General features: G+C 45.5%; 1 long non-coding RNA gene across 1 annotated transcript in view; it reads right to left on the bottom strand.

The window, feature by feature from the left end:
* LOC140068884 (uncharacterized) overlaps nt 1-22,358 on the bottom strand; it is a 91,286-nt gene that overhangs the window by 28,112 nt on the left and 40,816 nt on the right. The window contains exon 2 of the long non-coding RNA XR_011848610.1: nt 16,969-17,036. This is a non-coding gene — a long non-coding RNA (uncharacterized lncRNA). The remainder of the gene's footprint in view (nt 1-16,968; nt 17,037-22,358) is intronic.

Genomic DNA, 22,358 nt, shown 5'->3' with positions numbered 1-22,358 from the left:
AGTGTGCTTTCATACTTGGCTAGAAAATAGCCATAGCAATAGGATAGCATCGTTTGGTTTTAAAAACTCAAAAACACAAAAAAAAACAAAAAAAACAAAAAAAACCAAAAAACACAAAAAAAAACAAAAAACACAAAAAAAAGTTAAAAAAAAATTAAAGTTATAACTCTCATTTTAAAAATGTTTAACCCGAGGGCTAGGGGTAGAGGACGAGGGCGGGGACGTGGGCGTCCAACTACTGCAGGGGTCAGAGGCCGTGGTCCTGGGCGAGGTGAGACACCACCTGCTTATGAGGGAGCAGGGGAACGCCGCAGAGCTACACTCCCTAGGTTCATGTCTGAAGTTACTGGGACTCGTGGTAGAGCACTGTTGAGGCCAGAACAGTGCGAACAGGTGATGTCGTGGATTGCTGACAATGCTTCGAGCAATTTGTCCACCAGTCAGTCTTCCACGCAGTCCACCCATGTCACCGAAATCGCCACTCCTCCAGCTCCTGCACCTCAGCCTCCTCCCCCCCAGTCTGCCCCCTCCCAGGAAATTTTGGCATTTGAACCGGCATACTCTGAAGAACTGTTTTCTGGACCCTTCCCACAGTCACAAACCACTTGTCCGGTTGCTGCTGAGCAATTTTCCGATGCCCAGGTTTTCCACCAGTCACAGTCTGTGGGTGATGATGACCTTCTTGACGTAATGGAAGTGTGTAAAGAGGTGTCCGACGATGAGGAGACACGGTTGTCAGACAGTGGGGAAGTTGTTGTCAGGGCAGGAAGTCCGAGGGGGGAGCAGACTGAGGGATCGGAGGATGATGAGGTGACAGACCCAAGCTGGGTTGAGAGGCCGGGTGAACACAGTGCTTCTGAGACGGAGGAGAGTCCTCGACCAGAACAGGTTGGAAGAGGCAGTGGTGGGGCCAGATGGAGAGGCAGGGCCAGAGCTGGTGCATCAGCGCCAAATGTGTCAACTAGTGAAGCTCCCGTGGTGAGGGCTCTTGCGGCGAGGGCTAGATCTTCAGAAGTCTGGAGGTTCTTTAAGGAAACACCGGATGACCGACGGACTGTGGTGTGCAACATTTGCCAAACCAGGCTCAGCAGGGCTTCCACCACTACTAGCTTAACTACCACCAGTATGCGCAGGCATATGAATGCTAAACACCCCACTCAGTGGCAACAAGCCCGTTCCCCTCCGGCCGTGCACACCACTGCTCCTTCCCCTGTGTCAGCTGATAGTCAGCCCCCTGCCCAGGACCCTGCCACAAAAACCCCATCGTCGCCTCCACGATCCTCCACAGCATCCACCAGCGTTCAGCTCTCCATACCCCAGACGCTGGAGCGGAAACGCAAATATAGTGCAACCCACCCGCACGCCCAAGCCCTTAATGTGCACATCTCCAGATTGCTTAGCCTGGAGATGCTGCCCTATAGGCTAGTAGAGACCGAGGCCTTTCGCAACCTCATGGCGGCGGCCGCCCCTCGGTATTCGGTCCCCAGCCGCCACTACTTTTCCCGATGTGCCGTCCCAGCCCTGCACAAGCACGTGTCAGAGAACATTATCCGTGCCCTGACCAACGCCGTTTCTGACAAGATCCACCTGACCACGGACACGTGGACGAGTGCTGCCGGGCAGGGCCACTATATATCGCTGACGGCACATTGGGTTAACTTGGTGGAGGCTGGGACCGAGTCTGACCCTGGGGCTGCTCATATACTGCCGACGCCGAGGCCTACCTCGGTCCAGGTCTCAAAGGCCTACTATGCCTCCTCCTCCTCCTCCTCCCACCCCTCCTCCACCTCCGCCTACCATCCGTGGGCATGGCGCCATCAGTCAGTAGCTCTAGGCACAGCAGCAGTGCCATCGCTAAGCGACAGCAGGCGGTGCTCAAACTGCTGAACCTGATGCGAGGCATGGTTGTGTGTGACAACGGCCGTAACCTGGTGGCGGCTCTGCAACTCGGCAGACTGACACATGTGCCATGCCTGGCCCATGTGTTAAATCTCATAGTTCAGCGTTTCCTCAAGACTCAGCGTTTCCGCCCAAGAGCTATTACAGGGCATCACGGCGCAGACCGATCTGTGGCTGGCACCGCTGAACCTGAAGCCAGGCATGGTTGTGTGTGACAACGGCCGTAACCTGGTGGCGGCTCTGCAACTCGGCAGACTGAAACATGTGCCATGCCTGGCCCATGTGTTAAATCTCATAGTTTAGCGTTTCCTCAAGACAGGTGCGCCGCATCTGTGCGCATTTCAGGAAGTCCAGCACAGATACTGCCACTCTCAGGGCAGCGCAGCGCCGCCTCCAACTGCCCGCTCACCGACTGTTGTGCGACGTGCCCACGAGGTGGAATTCAACATTAACCATGTTATCCAGAGTTTACCAGCAGCGCAGAGCGATTGTAGACTGCCAGATGTCAACTTCCACCAGAACTGGTAGTCAGGTCAGTCAGCTTCCTCAAGTCTACAATGAGGAGTGGACGTGGATGTCTGATATCTGTCAAGTGCTGAGTAACATTGAGGAGTCAACACAGATGGTCAGTGGCGATGCCGCCATCATCAGCCTCACCATCCCGATGCTTGGCCTGTTGAAAAACTCTCTGGTCAGCATGAAGTCGGAAGCTTTGCGCTCGTCACAAGAGAAGGGGGAAGAAGATTCCCTTGTTGATAGCCAAAGCACCCTTAGGTCTGTTTCTCAGCGCATATCGGAGGAGGTGGAGGAGGATGAGGAGGAAGAGGAGGAGAATGTTGGGGAGACAGAAGAGGGGACCATTGTTCAGTCCTTCACTGTTCAGCGTGTATGGGCAGAAGAAGAGGAGTTGGAGGAGGAGGAAATGGGCAGTCAGGCCAGTGAGGGGAGGGAATTCTTGCGCGTTGGGACTCTGGCGCATATGGCAGATTTCATGCTAGGCTGCCTATCCCGTGACCCTCGCATTCAAAGAATTTATTCCAGCACCGATTACTGGGTATTCACTCTCCTGGACTCACGGTACAAGCAAAATCTTTCCACTCTCATCCCTGGACAGTAAAAGAGTGTGAGAATGCATGAATACCAGCAGGCCCTGGTGCACAAGCTGAAACAGTATTTCCCTTCTGACAGCGCTAGTGGCAGAGGGCGTACTTCTGCGGGACAAGTGGCGAGGGAGAGTAGGCGAGCAGGCAGCTTTTCCAGCACTGGCAGGGGTACGCTTTACAAGGCCTTTGCCAGTTTTATGTCACCCCAGCAAGACACTGTCACCTGTCCCCAGTCTCGGCAGAGTAGGGTTGATCTTTACAGAAAGATGGTGAGGGAGTACGTAGCTGACCATACCATCGTCCTAAATGATCACACAGCTCCCTACAACTACTGGGTTTCAAAGCTGGACATGTGGCACGAACTGGCGCTGTACGCCTTGGAGGTTCTTGCCTGCCCTGCCGCTAGCGTCTTGTCCGAGCAGGTTTTCAGTGCAGCTGGTGGCATCATCACCGATAAGCGTACACGCCTGTCGACTGACAGCGCTGACAGGCTGACGCTTATCAAGATGAATAAAGCCTGGATTTCTCCGGATTTTCATTCTCCACCAGGTGAAAGAAGCTCAACCTGAATAATGTATGCACTCCTCCTCATTGTCCTCCTTCTCCTCCTCTTTGTACACTAAAGCAGAGGAAACTGGCTATTTTTTGCCAGGGCCAACTGGCTCTAGCTATAGTACTCTATGTATTTAATTTTTCTGGAGGGCCACCTACCCGGTCCTCTGTTTTAAGCAATTTTTGGGAGGGCCACATACAGGCACTCAATCTATTTAATTTTTCTGGAGGACCACCTACCTGCTCCTCTGGTTTGAAAACTTTTTTGGACTGCCACATACAGGCACTCAATTTATTTAATTTTTCTGGAGGACCACCTACCTGCTCCTCTGGTTTGAAAACTTTTTTGGACTGCCACATACAGGCACTATCCAAATTAAATTGTCTCCATAGCAGCCTCCACATGTCGTCTTTTTAGCTGGCTCCACACGTTGTCTCCATTGCTACCTCCACACGTCATCGCCATAGCTGCCTCCAAAAGTCATCCATATAGCTGCCTCCATACATGGTCTCCTTATAAAACGAACTGTGTCAGGCAGAATTTTGGGTTGTTTTCATGGCTTCCACATCAAACTTGTTAACTTTGTTGCCACCCTGCTTTGTAATCCACAAAATATACTGGCAAACTTTTATCATTTACCGATATTATTTCAGCGCTTCTTGCGCATCTGTTTACATTCCCCTCACCCGCCATATCCCAAACTTATAAGAACGCTACTACACTTGATCTTATACAAAAGGTTCTTAGAAGTGCTGTTTGGGGAGTAGCCGAGAGACAGGGGCTTGGATAGGCGAAAGCTCGCCTGGCAGCGGAGCGCCAGCTCCATCCCAAGATCCAACTAACATAGTTTTAACTGCAGCACCAACTACTACTAGTTCACTGCCTCCATACATCGTCCCCTTATCAAACGAGCTGTGTCAGGCAGAATTTTCAGGTGTTTCACCAGATACATAGTGGAACTCGGCCCATCTGACGCCGGCCTGCTGGAGACCTGAAGTTGCAATCATAGCAGCGCAATATGGATGCCCCATACTGTCGCTCTTAATCATGGAACCATTTCCGTAAAAACAATTAAAAATAGAACCACTATGCTATTCCATTATTCCTAGGTGAAATATTCAAACGACCCGGCCTGCTTTGAAAATTATAATATTTTCAAAGTAAACGCTTCTGGCCCCCAGGCCCATTTTGGATGGGGAGGAGCCGAGAGACAGGGGCTTGGACAGGCGAAAGCTCGCCTGGCAGTGGACCGCCAGCTCCATCCCAAGATTAGGCAGCCTCAGAGGCATCCATGCATGCTGCCCCTGCTGTTTCCTGTCCATTTTGCCTCCACGATCCTCCACAGCATCCACCAATGTCTCATTTCAACTCTCTATACCCCAGACGCTGGAGCACGAGAGGATATGCAGCACATCATCCCCTTATCAAACGAGCTGTGTCAGGCAGAATTTTCAGGTGTTTCTCTAAGATACTTAGTGGAACTCGGTCTATCTGTCGCCGCCATGCTGGAGACCTGAAGTTGCAATCATAGCAGCGCAATATGAATGCCCCATACTGTCGCTCTTAATCATGGAAGTCGTCTCCATGGCTGCCTCCACATGTCATCCCCTTATCAAAAGAGCTGTGTCAGGCTCATTTTTCGGGTGTTTCACCAGATACGTTATGGAACTTGGTCACTATGTTGCCACCATGCTGTGTTATCGACTAAATATACCGTCAACCTTTTGTTCACATAGGAAATCATTTCAGCGCTTCTTGCTCACCTCCTTTGGTGAAGCCTGAGTCCATTTAGGGTATGTCGCCATGACACTCTCTAGCCTGCCGCTGCTGCCGCTGCCTCTGCATGCCGTCCCCTATAGTGTCAGGGTCAATTATTGCATGTTTTAGATGCTATCTAGCCTCATTCGGTCACTCTGTCATGGCCATGCTGTTGCCCATAATTTTGGCATAATGGTGCGATTAAGCAGCCTCAGAGGCATCCATGCATGCAGCCCCTACTGTTTCCTGTCCATTTCCATGGTGTTTCTGTTTACATTCCCCTCACCCGCCATATCCCAAACTTATAAGAACGCTACTACACGTGATCTTATACAAAAGGTTCTTAGAAGTGCTGTTTGGGGAGTAGCCGAGAGACAGGGGCTTGGATAGGCGAAAGCTCGCCTGGCAGCGGAGCGCCAACTCCATCCCAAGATCCAACTAACATAGTTTTAACTGCAGCACCAACTACTACTAGTTCACTGCCTCCATACATCGTCCCCTTATCAAACGAGCTGTGTCAGGCAGAATTTTCAGGTGTTTCACCAGATACATAGTGGAACTCGGCCCATCTGACGCCGGCCTGCTGGAGACCTGAAGTTGCAATCATAGCTGCGCAATATGGATGCCCCATACTGTCGCTCTTAATCATGGAACCATTTCCGTAAAAACAATTAAAAATAGAACCACTATGCTATTCCATTATTCCTAGGTGAAATATTCAAACGACCCGGCCTGCTTTGAAAATTATAATATTTTCAAAGTAAACGCTTCTGGCCCCCAGGCCCATTTTGGATGGGGAGGAGCCGAGAGACAGGGGCTTGGACAGGCGAAAGCTCGCCTGGCAGTGGACCGCCAGCTCCATCCCAAGATTAGGCAGCCTCAGAGGCATCCATGCATGCTGCCCCTGCTGTTTCCTGTCCATTTTGCCTCCACGATCCTCCACAGCATCCACCAATGTCTCATTTCAACTCTCTATACCCCAGACGCTGGAGCACGAGAGGATATGCAGCACATCATCCCCTTATCAAACGAGCTGTGTCAGGCAGAATTTTCAGGTGTTTCTCTAAGATACTTAGTGGAACTCGGTCTATCTGTCGCCGCCATGCTGGAGACCTGAAGTTGCAATCATAGCAGCGCAATATGAATGCCCCATACTGTCGCTCTTAATCATGGAAGTCGTCTCCATGGCTGCCTCCACATGTCATCCCCTTATCAAAAGAGCTGTGTCAGGCTCATTTTTCGGGTGTTTCACCAGATACGTTATGGATAGAGATGAGCGAACATGCTCGTCCGAGCTTGATGCTCGGTCGAGCATTAGCGTACTCGAAACTGCTCGTTGCTCGGACGAATACTTCGCCCGCTCGAGAAAATGGCAGCTCCTGCTTATGAGGGAGCAGGGGAACGCCGCAGAGCTACACTCCCTAGGTTCATGTCTGAAGTTACTGGGACTCGTGGTAGAGCACTGTTGAGGCCAGAACAGTGCGAACAGGTGATGTCGTGGATTGCTGACAATGCTTCGAGCAATTTGTCCACCAGTCAGTCTTCCACGCAGTCCACCCATGTCACCGAAATCGCCACTCCTCCAGCTCCTGCACCTCAGCCTCCTCCCCCCCAGTCTGCCCCCTCCCAGGAAAATTTGGCATTTGAACCGTCATACTCTGAGGAACTGTTTTCTGGACCCTTCCCACAGTCACAAACCACTTGTCCGGTTGCTGCTGAGCAATTTTCCGATGCCCAGGTTTTCCACCAGTCACAGTCTGTGGGTGATGATGACCTTCTTGACGTAGTGGAAGTGTGTAAAGAGGTGTCCGACGATGAGGAGACACGGTTGTCAGACAGTGGGGAAGTTGTTGTCAGGGCAGGAAGTCCGAGGGGGGAGCAGACTGAGGGATCGGAGGATGATGAGGTGACAGACCCAAGCTGGGTTGAGAGGCCGGGTGAACACAGTGCTTCTGAGACGGAGGAGAGTCCTCGACCAGAACAGGTTGGAAGAGGCAGTGGTGGGGCCAGACGGAGAGGCAGGGCCAGAGCTGGTGCATCAGCGCCAAATGTGTCAACTAGTGAAGCTCCCGTGGTGAGGGCTCTTGCGGCGAGGGCTAGATCTTCAGAAGTCTGGAGGTTCTTTAAGGAAACACCGGATGACCGACGGACTGTGGTGTGCAACATTTGCCAAACCAGGCTCAGCAGGGGTTTCACCACTACTAGCTTAACTACCACCAGTATGCGCAGGCATATGAATGCTAAACACCCCACTCAGTGGCAACAAGCCCGTTCACCTCCGGCCGTGCACACCACTGCTCCTTCCCCTGTGTCAGCTGATAGTCAGCCCCCTGCCCAGGACCCTGCCACAAAAACCCCATCGTCGCCTCCACGATCCTCCACAGCATCCACCAGCGTTCAGCTCTCCATACCCCAGACGCTGGAGCGGAAACGCAAATATAGTGCAACCCACCCGCACGCCCAAGCCCTTAATGTGCACATCTCCAGATTGCTTAGCCTGGAGATGCTGCCCTATAGGCTAGTAGAGACCGAGGCCTTTCGCAACCACATGGCGGCGGCCGCCCCTCGGTATTCGGTCCCCAGCCGCCACTACTTTTCCCGATGTGCCGTCCCAGCCCTGCACCAGCATGTGTCAGACAACATCACCCGTGCCCTGACCAACGCCATTTCTGACAAGGTCCACCTGACCACGGACACGTGGACGAGTGCTGCCGGGCAGGGCCACTATATATCGCTGACGGCACATTGGGTTAACTTGGTGGAGGCTGGGACCGAGTCTGACCCTGGGGCTGGTCATATACTGCCGACGCCGAGGATTGCGGGGCCTACCTCGGTCCAGGTGTTTCAGGCCTACTATGCCTCCTCCTCCTCCCACCCCTCCTCCACCTCCTCCTCCGAACTACCATCCGTGGGCACGGCGCCATCAGTCGGTAGCTCTAGGCACAGCAGCAGTGCCGTCGCTAAGCGACAGCAGGCGGTGCTCAAACTGCTGAGCCTAGGCGACAAAAGGCACACCGCCCAAGAGCTATTACAGGGCATCACGGCGCAGACTGATCTGTGGCTGGCACCGCTGAACCTGAAGCCAGGCATGGTTGTGTGTGACAACGGCCGTAACCTGGTGGCGGCTCTGCAACTCGGCAGACTGACACATGTGCCATGCCTGGCCCATGTGTTAAATCTGATAGTTCAGCGTTTCCTCAAGACATACCCCAATCTGTCTGATTTGCTCACGAAGGTGCGCCCAATCTGTGCGCATTTCAGGAAGTCCAGCCCAGATGCTGCCACTCTCAGGGCAGCGCAGCGCCGCCTCCAACTGCCCGCTCACCGACTGTTGTGCGACGTGCCCACGAGGTGGAATTCAACACTGACCATGTTATCCAGAGTTTACCAGCAGCGCAGAGCGATTGTAGACTGCCAGATGTCAACTTCCACCAGAAGTGGTAGTCAGGTCAGTCAGCTTCCTCAAGTCTACAATGAGGAGTGGACGTGGATGTCTGATATCTGTCAGGTGCTGAGTAACTTTGAGGAGTCAACACAGATGGTCAGTGGCGATGCCGCCATCATCAGCCTCACCATCCCGCTGCTTGGCCTGTTGAAAAACTCTCTGATCAGCATGAAGTCGGAAGCTTTGCGCTCGTCACAAGAGACGGGGGAAGAAGATTCCCTTGTTGATAGCCAAAGCACCCTCAGGTCTGTTTCTCAGCGCATATCGGAGGAGGTGGAGGTGGAGGTGGAGGAGGATGAGGAGGAAGAGGAGGAGAATGTTGGCGAGACACAAGAGGGGACCATTGTTGAGTCCTTCACTGTTCAGCGTGTATGGGCAGAAGAAGAGGAGTTGGAGGAGTTGGAGGAGGAGGAAATGGACAGTCAGGCCAGTGAGGGGAGTGAATTCTTACGCGTTGGTACTCTGGCGCATATGGCAGATTTCATGCTAGGCTGCCTATCCCGTGACCCTCGCGTTCAAAGAATTTATTCCAGCACCGATTACTGGGTGTTCACTCTCCTGGACCCACGGTACAAGCAAAATCTTTCCACTCTCATCCCTGCAGAGGAAAGGAGTGTGAGAATGCATGAATACCAGCAGGCCCTGGTGCACAAGCTGAAACAGTATTTCCCTTCTGACAGCGCTAGCGGCAGAGTGCGTAGTTCTGCGGGACAAGTAGCGAGGGAGAGTAGGCGAGCAGGCAGCTTGTCCAGCACTGGCAAGGGTACGCTTTACAAGGCTTTTGCCAGCTTTATGTCACCCCAGCAAGACACTGTCACCTGTCCCCAGTCTCGGCAGATTAGGGCTGATCTTTACAGAAAGATGGTGAGGGAGTACGTAGCTGACCATACCATCGTCCTAAATGATCACACAGCTCCCTACAACTACTGGGTTTCAAAGCTGGACATGTGGCACGAACTGGCGCTGTACGCCTTGGAGGTTCTTGCCTGCCCTGCCGCTAGCGTCTTGTCCGAGCGGGTTTTCAGTGCAGCTGGTGGCATCATCACAGATAAGCGTACACGCCTGTCGACTGACAGCGCTGACAGGCTGACGCTTATTAAAATGAATAAAGGCTGGATTTCTCAGAATTTCCAATCTCCACCAGGTGAAGGAAGCTCAACCTGAATAATTGATCCACTCCTCCTCCTCCTCATTTTCCTCCTTCTCCTCCTCTTTGTACAGTAAAGCAGAGGAAACTGGCTATTTTTTGACAGGGCCCACTGGCTCTTGCTATAGTACTTTATGCATTTAATTTTTCTGGAGGGCCACCTACCCGGTCCTCTGTTTGAAACAATTTTTGTGAGTGCCACATACAGGCACTCAATCTATTCCATTTTTCTGGAGGGCCACCTACCTGCTCCTCTGGTTTGAAAAATTTTTGGGACTGCCACATACAGGCACTCAATCTATTCCATTTTTCTGGAGGGACACCTACCTGCTCCTCTGGTTTGAAAACTTTTTGGGACTGCCACATACAGGCACTCAATCTATTCCATTTTACTGGAGGGCCACCTACCTGCTCCTCTGGTTTGAAACATTTTTGGGACTGCCACATACAGGCACTCAATCTATTCCATTTTTCTGGAGGGACACCTACCTGCTCCTCTGGTTTGAAAACTTTTTGGGACTGCCACATACAGGCACTATCCAAATTAAATTGTCTCCATAGCAGCCTCCACACGTTGTCTCCATTGCTACCTCCAAAAGTCGTCCATATAGCTGCCTCCATACATCCTCCCCTTATCAAACGAGGTGTGTCAGGCAGAAATTTGGGTTGTTTTCATGGATTCCACATCAAAGTTGTTAACTTTGTCGCCACCCTGCTGTGTTATCCACAAAATATACTGGCAAACTTTTATGATTAACCGATATTATTTCAGCGCTTCTTGCGCAGCTGTTTACATTCCCCTCACCCGCCATATCCCAAACTTATAAGAACGCTACTACACTTGATCTTATACAAAAGGTTCTTAGAAGTGCTGTTTGGGGAGTAGCCTAGAGACAGGGGCTTGGATTGGCGAAAGCTCGCCTGGCTGCAGAGCGCCAGCTCCATCCCAAGATCCAACTAACATAGTTTTAACTGCAGCACCTTTAATCTACTACTAGTTCACTGCCTCCATAATAATAATAATAATAATCTTTATTTATATAGCGTCATCATATTCTGTAGCGCTTTACAAATCATAGGAAACAAATACAAATGTAATGTAACAGAGCACAACATTTGTATGGAACAACAGGAGTGAGGTCCCTGCTCGCCAGAGCTTACGGTTTATGAAGATGATGGGGTAACACGAGGTAAAAGAATATTTAATGGTCAAGCCATTCTTCTTAGGGAATAGAACAAAATATAATAAATGGAATTGCTGTCGCTTGAACCACTCAGCCGTCATCTTATATACCAGGTCCAGGGTGAATGGGACTGCAGAGAAGTCTGGTGCCTGTTGGTTGCTGGATAACAGATGGGAGGACGACACAGGACGGGTTAGTAGAAGAGTTAAAACTTCATGCAGTTAATGAGTGTTATAGGCTTGCCTAAAGAAATGGGTTTTAAGACCACGTTTGAAACTTTGGAGGTTAGGTATTAGTCTGATAGTCCGGGGCAGAGCATTCCATAGAATTGGTGCAGCTCTAGAGAAGTCTTGGAGACGCGAGTGGGAGGTCCGCACTAGGGTAGAGGTTAATCTAAGATCACTGGCGGATCTAAGAGCACGGGTTGGGCGATAGACTGAGATAAGAGAGGAGAGGTAGGGGGGTGCAGCATTATACAGAGCTTTATGGATGAGGGTTATTATTATTTTAAACTGTATTCGAAAGGAGACTGGCAGCCAGTGCAGCGACTGGCATGAACTGTAAGCATACATGGTCCCCTTATCAAACGAGCTGTGTCAGGCAGAATTTTGGGTTGTTTTCATGGCTTCCACAACAAACTTGTTAACTTTGTCGCCACCCTGCTGTGTAATCCACAAAAAATACTGGCAAACTTTTATCATTTACCGATATTATTTCAGCGCTTCTTGCGCAGCTGTTTACATTCCCCTCACCCGCCATATCCTAAACTTATAAGAACGCTACTACACTTGATCTTATACAAAAGGTTCTTAGAAGTGCTGTTTGGGGAGTAGCCTATAGACAGGGGCTTGGATTGGCGAAAGCTCGCCTGGCAGCGGAGCGCCAGCTCCATGCCAAGATCCAACTAACATAGTTTTAACTGCAGCACCTTTAATCTACTACTAGTTCACTGCCTCCATACATGGTCCCCTTATCAAACGAGCTGTGTCAGGCAGAATTTTGGGTTGTTTTCATGGCTTCCATGTTAACTTTGTCGCCACCCTGCTGTGTAATCCACAAAATATACTGGCAAACTTTTATCATGTACCGATATTATTTGAGCGCTTCTTGCTCACCTCCTTTGGTTCCTCTCTGCCACCCATTGGTTTGAAGCCTGAGTCCATTTAGGGTATGTCGCCATGACACTCTCTAGCCTGCTGCCGCTGCCTCTGCATGCCGTCCCCTATAGTGTCAGGGTCAATTATTGGATGTTTTAGATGCTATCTAGCTTCATTCTGTCACTCTGTCATGGCCATGCTGTTGCCCATAATTTTGGCATAATGTTGCGATTATGCAGCCTCAGAGGCATCCATGCATGCTGCCCCTGCTGTTTCCTGTCCATTTCCGTGGTGTTTCCATCCTTTTCTAAGGTTCCCAGGTGTTTGGCCAAGCTTCCCTGTGCAGAGCCTTGGTCCCCTTGAAAAATGCTCGAGTCTCCCATTGACTTCAATGGGGTTCGTTATTCGAGACGAGCACTCGAGCATCGGGAAAAGTTCGTCTCGAATAACGAGTACCCGAGCATTTTAGTGTTCGCTCATCTCTAGTTATGGAACTTGGTCACTATGTTGCCACCATGCTGTGTTATCGACTAAATATACCGTCAACCTTTTGTTCACATAGGAAATCATTTCAGCGCTTCTTGCTCACCTCCTTTGGTGAAGCCTGAGTCCATTTAGGGTATGTCGCCATGACACTCTCTAGCCTGCCGCTGCTGCCGCTGCCTCTGCATGCCGTCCCCTATAGTGTCAGGGTCAATTATTGCATGTTTTAGATGCTATCTAGCCTCATTCGGTCACTCTGTCATGGCCATGCTGTTGCCCATAATTTTGGCATAATGGTGCGATTAAGCAGCCTCAGAGGCATCCATGCATGCAGCCCCTACTGTTTCCTGTCCATTTCCATGGTGTTTCCATCCTTTTCTGAGGTTCCCAGGTGTTTGGCGAAGCTTCCCTGTGCAGAGCCTTGGTCCCCTTGAAAAATGCTCGAGTCTCCCATTGACTTCAATGGGGCTCGTTATTCAAGACGAGCACTCCAGCATCGGGAGAAGTTTGTCTCGAATAACGAGTACCCGAGCATTTTAGTGCTCGCTCATCTCTAGTAATAAACTTTCCAGATTATTTTTATATATTGTAGACAAATTGAATGACTGAGCTAATATATAGATGAAGTTCCTAGGCAGCCAGTATAATTCACCCTCTTGGCCTCAACTTCTCAACTATGTTTCACCAATAATATTGTCGCATCTTGTTGCTGTATGTGGCCCGGTGTGGTGTGGGTATGTATTCCTGGCTCACAGAGAAAAGAGCTGGTCAATAGTCCATTGACAGACGTCCAAGGACCATCATGGTGCTACACAAGTGCTAGGAGATTCTATTGAATATTAGGCAAACTATGCTGCAGTGTAGTATTGGGCCAAAAATCTGAATTTATTGGTGGCCCTTACCATTATATTCCAAAACTACAACCACAAGTCTCTTGCTCTGTACTCACAGCATCATAGACCAAAGGACAATAGATATGAAGTCCAGCTGAGATTAACAATGTCTTAGGTCCCTAATGAAACAAAAAAAAAAATTAAAGAAAAAGTATGTTAAGGGATTAAATAGTCTTTAACGTTTTTTTTTTTAGCTCAGTTTAATACCTGCAGTCCTATGCAAATACCTTGTAATGCATTGTGATATCATTTTAAGCTGTGTTACTTGTGGTGATCAATCCTGCTGTATGGTTAACAGCATCCTTTTAGGTCCTAAAGAGTTATATTACTAAGGTCTAGTACCTGGAAAATGGAGATGCGTGAAAGGTGAGGAGTATGGATTGTATACATTAGATGCTATTAGGTGCACTGTACAGGTTGATGTCAGCATTGTTGGCTAATATAGAATAATAATAAGGGAAGCTAATGGTCTTCAGCGATATACTTGTATATAAATGCATTACTGAAGAGAAATGGCCTCTCAAGGTCCCATCTCAGGCAATGCTTTGTATGTCATAGGTCTAGATCGAGATGATACTTAGATGTTACTAGAAGATCTTTTTGACTACAGCATATCTCCCATGGAGCAATGTATAATACATCACCAAACAATTCTAGCACTTTGATCTGCAACTTTCACTCAGCTAATTTTTGTCTAGGCCAGTAGTGACTAAAGTCTCTAGGACAGGAGCAGAGATACCATTGGTGTAGCCTTAAGCAGGCCACTGTCGGCCCACACAACCCAAAACCGCTTCTTGCTGTCCATTAGTTTCCATGTGAATCTTTGTTCAGAAGAATTATATTGCTAAAAATTAATATAATATTGTTGAAACGGAGATACATACTGATTGTGCTCTGCGAAAACATGGGATTTTATGGGTCTTGTAACATCTGTGTCCACCACTACGATAGCTTTGAACTAGGCTTTAAAGGATATCCCAAGGAAAATATCTTATGATGTGCATACATTTAGGAAGCATATTTATTTTTTTATTTTATATATTTTATTATTATTTAAGTGAGCACAATCATTAAATGAATATTATATACCCCAGTTCTTCTGAAACTGAATATGACCAATACACTAATTCCCCACCATAAGGAAATGAAAACCTGAGCCCATGGACAAAGAGTTACAAGATTAGAAAAATATGAATGCTGATTGGGAATCAATCTCACTCACTTCAGAAGAGTTATAGAAAATATACCATCAAAATCAAGCATCATAAAACAGGGACACTTACTCATAGGTCCAGGCACCGTGACTGTAGTAATCTTCTTATAGTTGTTTTCCTGGCCTCTTTGCTAATACAATAAACTTTTAAAATTACGCTAATAAGTCTGAGGGGCTCCGGGAGCCCCTCCGTGATGTTTTTCACTGGTTGTTACAATGAACAGAGCAGGTCTCCCCTTGCATTTTCTCTTGCTGATAGATTACACAGGCAGAGGGAGGAGGGAGAGAGCTGGAGTTTGGGTGGGACATGTTCTGTTCATTGTAACAGCCTGGGAATTTACAGCACTGGCACTGAGGGGCTTGGGATAAACCCACTAGAGCCCCTGAGGTGCATTAGCATAATATAAAAGTTGATTTTTAGAAGGAAGGAGGCCATGGATAACAAGAATAAGATGAAACCACAGTTATGGTGCCTGGATCTATGAATAAATGTCCCTGGTCTATTATGATGGTAGATTTCATTTAGATAGCAGATAACCTGTCAGATTTTGTACTGTTTCTAAAAGCTAAGTTTTTCTAATCATGGACAATAAGAAGCCAATTTGCTAGTGTGCCCCCCCAAAATATTGCAAAACTATGTCCTTAATCAGTCACGTGGATGATGAGCATGACCATATAAGATATGCTTTTTATTATGCTCAGCATTATTATTTGTAATTGTTTTATATCATTTTTTAGTCTTGCCAAAATCTATTTTATATTATGTGGATGTAAGGTGCAATGGTCACTTTATGTTGTATTTCCTATGTTTTTATAGCGGCAAAGTATTTGTGTGGAAGGCGCTGTAATGTTCAGTGAACATGTCCCCATGGAGCATTGAATGCAGATCTGCCCGGCCTCCACTATACATCACATGCTTAAATACACCTGTTCAGCATAAAACAATTCCTGTAAATCCTGTTCAAACATTGGCAGATATGTTATGATCATTCCATGACACACGTATCAGCATACTTTACTTCAAGTCACGTAAATGGTCCAAATCAGCCATTGAGGTCACTGGCCCACAATTATCAAAAACAGTTGAAACTGTACTAGGTAGTAAAGGGTGCGCCGAATTCATGAATTGTGGCACATGTTTTTCATGAATCTGGCGCCCCCTGCAATGCTGCGACAAAGTGAACAACCTTTTTTTTGGTGCACCTTTAACAAACCAGCAGAATTATAAATTCTTTGCTGGGGAAATAACATCATAAAAACTGTGTAATCTTAAGACTGGTTTAGATAAATCATCTAAAAACTGCAACATATTGAAATGACATTGAAAAGCTCTTGTAAAATACTGCAATAGAAGTATAAATGTGTAAATGTAGCAGCAGAAGAGTTAACTGGAACAAGGTCTCCAGTTCCTGTAGCTGTGAATGTCCGGCATCAATCCATCACTAAGTGCAGGTACTCTGCAGCACTGGGAAAATCTAACAGATTATTAAGCTAAGCAGAACATTGACACATTGCTAAATCAGCACAGGGTCACTGATGCAAAATGCGCCAACAGCAACGTGCACTGAAGAGACATCTGAAGAACGGTACAGAAGAGCCTGACACTCCAAGAATGCAGGGCCCCCAGGTGTATACTGGCACTGAATGTGCTAGTCCAGAAAGGATCAAATACTACTAAGACATACTGTATGATGTGGTCTTTACATGTCTTTACATCCTGTGGAATACTTCAGAGCTGAATTAAAACTTCTGCTGGTTTTCTGTTAGCTGTAGGGTTTTAATCGCTCCTCACTGCCACCTAATGGCTCCCCATGTGCACAAAGCTTGAATGACATTCCTTTCTTCACTAAATCATTGTACACCGCATACTTTTTAAACACGAATACTGCATATATAACACATTTCATTTTTTAAAAATAATTACCAAATAAGAAAATCATATAAGGTACTTTATGAGTCTTCAAAGAATCTTACCCTTCCCCAGTTATCAGTTCCCACATTGCTCCAGTACTTCTATATTTTGGCACTGCAGCTGGCTGGAAGGCAAGTAACCTCTCATGGTCAATGGAGGAAGTGGCATCCCTTGGTTTCAGCAGGCCTCATTGGTCGAGGTTGGTTTCGACAAAAAAATAAAAAGTACTGGAGTGTACTGATACCATTCTAGCTCTCAGATTCCATAAACTAATTACTTACATCTATTGGTCCAACATCTATAGAACATGCTCTGCTGGAGAATTTGTATAAAATGCTTCTACAATGCCCTAGAAAAAGTAAGAAAATGAGTTAAAGAGAATTTGCCCAAAAACTTAACCAACTCAAAATAAATACTTCATTAAAAACCATGATTAAAAAGCAATGCCCTTACCCCTCAATGGTTCCTTGCAATAGCTACAATGTTAAAGAATCAGTTTTTAAAAACTCATATGCAACTTACCTGATGGTAGTCTAATGATAGTAATGAGTGTCTGCATATGCAAGGTTCCCTGTATTGCCCTTCCTCCTTGTTCCTGATGTAACTAGCACTTAAGGACCATTTGCCAATATTCAACTACAGACATACAACTCACTTTACTTTTACTTTCAGGGACAGTAGGAAGGTGGGTGAGAAGGTGGGGTATAAAGACTATGTACGGAATCTGTTTGCCTCCATGACTGGGACAGAAAACATCAATAAAGGCTTGCTTTAGAAGAATTGTAGTTCTAATTCCATGGCATTAGTGGAACATGTATAAAGACATCTAAAAGGTAATGTGTGAGGTTTGTGGGGAGTGGCCTAGTGACAGGTTCTCTTTAAGTGGCAGTGTGCTTCCTTTCCCCCCACTGGCTTGCTATCTGTTGTGCTGATGTGATGTAAAGACCCAATTTAGGTTGTGAGACTAAGCCACTCTTGTCTGAGTCACTTTTATGGCAAGAAAATTTGGATAAATAGCTTACAATTAAGTGCTGTAATGGTTGGCTCTACCCAAACACAGTACAGCCTTTTGTGCTCCCATTTGTCCCATCCAGTTTTAATATCTATTTGTGCACCAGCAAATACTTGATATATTCTATACATTTACAACACATAACATTTTAATAACTTTTTCTTCATTCCCGCCTCAGTTGCCTGAAAATCACACTTACATGAAGCCGTTTAGCGAACTTCAATCCATTTTTATGTACTTTGAATGCTCTAATATTCATTTTTATCTCTGTAGCAGTCAGGTAACAATAAACTCTCGTGAATTGGATATGAGGACTGTAATTCAATCAGAGGGATTTGCTGCAGTTCATAAACCACTTGATCTGCGTTCCTTTAAAATTGATGACATCAGCGGAATCCTCAATAGGTTTGCAGATCTGCATCCAGAGTTTTTCTCTGTGGTTGAAATGCCGCCTCCTCATAGTTGACATCTTCAAAGTCATTATGACCCCGCATTCCTGAATTTTCAGGCTCAGCTTTGTACAATGACAGGGTTATATATAGTGCAGCAATATTCTATGTGTAACTTATTATCTCATGAATAATTGTCTTGAATCTAAATCTTAAATGTAAATGTCAATTTAAAGCATTTATAGCAGAATATGTTATTAATGGCGTATAGCTTACCTCTAGAATCCTTACTTATGAGTAGAAGAGGAGCCTGATGCCAAATCCTGGGTTCTTACAGGAGAGCCAAAGGGATGCATCTCCCCACTAAATTTAAAGGGATTGTCTGAATGTAATGTGAATAGACCATGAGTACTGTGGTCTCACTGTACAGAAGCTGTACTTGCTTGTGTAGTTCTGTATCTATTTACTTTTTTTGGGATAGAGCAACCATCATGCCATATTACAAAATGACGTTGGCCAGTGATGTGGAAGCAGCACTCACTGGAACATTGCAGTTTCTTCAGACTGCCGTTCTGCAGAAATATCCATTATACAGTATGTAGCATCTATCACAAAGTGATGGCATTGATACTGAAGAAGAGACCAGGAGTACTCACATATTTCCTATAAGCATCCACTAACTATAATAAAAAGAATGTGAAACTGCTACCTCCGTTACTTTACAGAAATCCAGATATCCTGTTTGAGGTAACTTTTCCACCTGGATTTCTGAAATAATATGGAGGTAGCAGCTTCACATTATTTTTATTGCTTTTTTGGGACTTGGTGTTTTTTTGGCACTGGGGTCATAGTTCCGCTTTTGTTTCAATGTGATCCTCGAATCACTTCCACTATTCTTGGCCCTAGCAGTACACCGTAGAATAATAAAAATAGTATTCTTTGTCAGATCGGTTATGGTCCAAGGAGCCAGTTTCTCATTGATCAGAAGAGCAGGGGGCTAAAGGTGCGACTCGATGAAGTGGAGTAGCCAAGAGTATAATCATCTAGTAAGTTAATGAAAATAATTAGAAGACATTTATAAAAGCTCAAGTCGGAAAACCCTACTGTTAGCCAGAGAGTGACTGACAATGGGAAAAGCAGATGAACTGTATGCAGAGCTGAGACTTTCTACTGGACCCAATCAGTTGATTCTCATGTCGAAATTACAATAAATTGTGCTGAAATAAATTCTGTAACAAAACTATTACTATTGCTAAGCAAAGCCAATAGAAGTAAACATTGTAGCGTTCAATCTTTTTGTCTCCTGCTGTCTATGACAATCTCAATATTTTTAGTTTATTAGGTCTTTAAACTTGTTCATTGGTGCCAGCACTGCAGACAGAAGACACTAATCTTAGGCACTTTCTTTACTATATGTATTGTAATATGTCTCAAGGAAATCTTAAATCATTATTTTGGAGAGCACCGTCAGCTGAATGTAGAAGGCAGTCTCCCTAGAATAATACTGCCTTGGCAGGCAAATGATTGCAGTCTTAAATAATGCATGGCTTTTGAGGAAGGCATCACTATATACACAAGTTACATCTAAGCAAAACGGCCCTTTAAAAGATCCTCTCCCCTATAGCCCTGGCTGCAAATTTATAAGCCTCCCACAGAAATTCAGATACTGGTGATGACTGTAAGACTCCTCTGTCGTTGTGGAATCTGGAAAGTTTTGGATAACATTTGTTAAATGTTTAGTTTATTCTGTCAGACAAATATAATATTCACCTTTGTTCTTGTTCTAACATAGAGTTGACTATTTATCAGGTGAAATCCAAGAAGCTTGTGAAAATACCTCTGTCTTATCTTCTATGTTGTAGGAATCCAAATCCTGAGAGAAAGGGTTTAGTTTTAATTTCCTGTCAGGATTATCATTCACACTTGTTCTTCATTTAGGAACTGCCCTTCATTATAGTTATCTGCAAATGACTTTATTAATGTTGAACTCATAACTGAAAATTCCCCACTACTATAACTGCATGCATAGAATAGAAAATAAAGATGTCATCCCTACATTACTTGTTTGTTCCTCATTTTCCACCTTATATATCTGTCAGACCTAATGATCTTTAATATTGGCTTTGTTTTTCACGGGCGTGGTTCATTGATTTGCACGGATGCCTCACAAAGCCATTGTATTCGATGGGTGTTTTCACCTTGGCTTATATTTTCACTGATCTGTTGTCCATGGAAAAAATATTTCTATTATTATGTTTTTCACGGATGCAGATCACGGAAGGCAATAGAAGTCTATGGGTCCGCAAAAAAACTGATAAAACATCCTTTTTTTTCACTGATGAGACTGAAAAACCATGTGTGATGTTTTCAAAGCCATGTTAAACCTTCAGTTTTTTAGAGGACGTGGAAACAAAACAGAAGAAAAACAGAGACACAAGGGAGACAAAATGCATTGATTTATATTGGCAAAAAGCTCTATCTTTCTTTCACCTGTCTACAGAACATTTTTCCAGAAGGATTGCGGTTTTTGAAAGTACTCTTAATCTTAAGATCAGTTGTTCCTTTGTATGCCATTTCAACAGCAATGGTTTCTTCCTTAGTCTTTTCCCATAAAGCTCTTCTTGGTTTAGTCTGTAGTGCATGACCACAGACAGTTCTAGGTTGGCCTTCAGGTCTTTGGATGTTTAAAGTTGTGTTCACCATTCACACCAGACCTTGAATACATCTCTTGTCAATTAACCTCTTTAACCACATCCGGGGAGGTTCTCGACAGTTCAATGCTTGTCAGACTTTTTAATAATATTGTGCAAGGTTAAAACTCGGATACCAAGGTCTTTGGAGATAGTGTTATGCCCTTTGGAAGTCTTGTGTTTGCTAATAGTGTCTTCACTATTGTGATAAAGGAACAGTGCCTACCATGTGGCTTTTTAAAACACTGAAGTCATTGTTCATTGACCAATTCATGTCACATGAGCATCAACAATTAGTCAAATTCTCATGTGAAAATTGCTACAGCAAGTCAAAATGCTTCTTTACTAATTTCATGTAAATGGTGTCAATACCAGTGTATCAGTATTGCATAAAGTGGCTAGTATCTGACTATATCTGATTATGCTCTCATAATGCAAGAAATCCAAGTTAATCCAAGTGAATCCAAGTTTAGGATGGTCAAGTTATTCATTGACCTATGTGATCAGTGACCTATTATTAGTCTTTCCCTTCAGATACTTTTCCATTTACTATAGAGAGAGGATAAGTAATGTAATCTAAATGTAAACTGTATCTTGTAAAACAAAGACAATGAATGGCAGAGATTACAGCCAAGCATTTGGTATCCAAGGTATAAAGCTTACAAAGGTTTTACACCTGGCGAGATGCTGATTGCCAGGTTTGAATCTATGACATCCTGGGAAGTCTAAGCTGATGCCACTTAGCCTCGGCCTCTCTTCTTCTTCTTTTTTGAGAAGGTGGCAATGTTAGGAAGTGTATGCAGAGTCAAATGTTAAAAGCCTCTTTATGTTGTTTTCTACTTAAGAACCAGATTTGGAACAGTTCCCATCTACGCTCATAGACCATGCATTACAGCTAGTGTTCATAGCTCCCCTGATACTGCATGTCTATGTGATTATACAGCAGAACCAGCTCTGTGAGCATTTATATAAGATTACAACAGTGAGATGGGATACAAGCCATATGTGTGTACAAGGAGGTGCCGTGAAGAAAGTTCCTCTTTGGGACTGAAATTTAATTCAGCGATTTCTAATATCTGTTTTCTAATACCAAAGAAAACCAAATGCTGTCATAAAAGTACTTCAGTTTACATGATGAAGAAAAGACAACCTATGCAGGTGCCCATAGATTGACTTTCAGTATAGGAAAAATATCATTCATTATAAAAAAATACCCATTTAACAGTGTTTATTACAAAGTTGCTACAAGCTGCTACAGACTAGATCCCTGAGCTTAGAATTACACCCGGGTGTAATGTTCTTTGGGATGCTGTTTGATTTACAGCCTCTCCTATGGGAGAGCTAGAGGCCTGGACTTGTTGGCTTCTGAAGTGGCGTCCATTCACGCCACATGAACCCGTTTGCATAATATACTTGTACTTGACTTTATCTTATTCTACTGTGATTTTGCTGTTATTCTGATCTTTGACTGAAAATTGATTTCTTTTCTGTTTCATGATTTTGTACTTTGCCAACATATTTATTTTGACCCAGTTTATTAGTTTCTGTGGCTTGGCGTATGTCTTCTGCTTGTTTTTATG

The sequence above is a fragment of the Engystomops pustulosus genome, chromosome 7, assembly GCF_040894005.1.
Source record: "Engystomops pustulosus chromosome 7, aEngPut4.maternal, whole genome shotgun sequence".
Lineage (NCBI taxonomy): Eukaryota > Metazoa > Chordata > Amphibia > Anura > Leptodactylidae > Engystomops > Engystomops pustulosus.
This window is presented reverse-complemented; position numbering and strand designations above follow the sequence as displayed.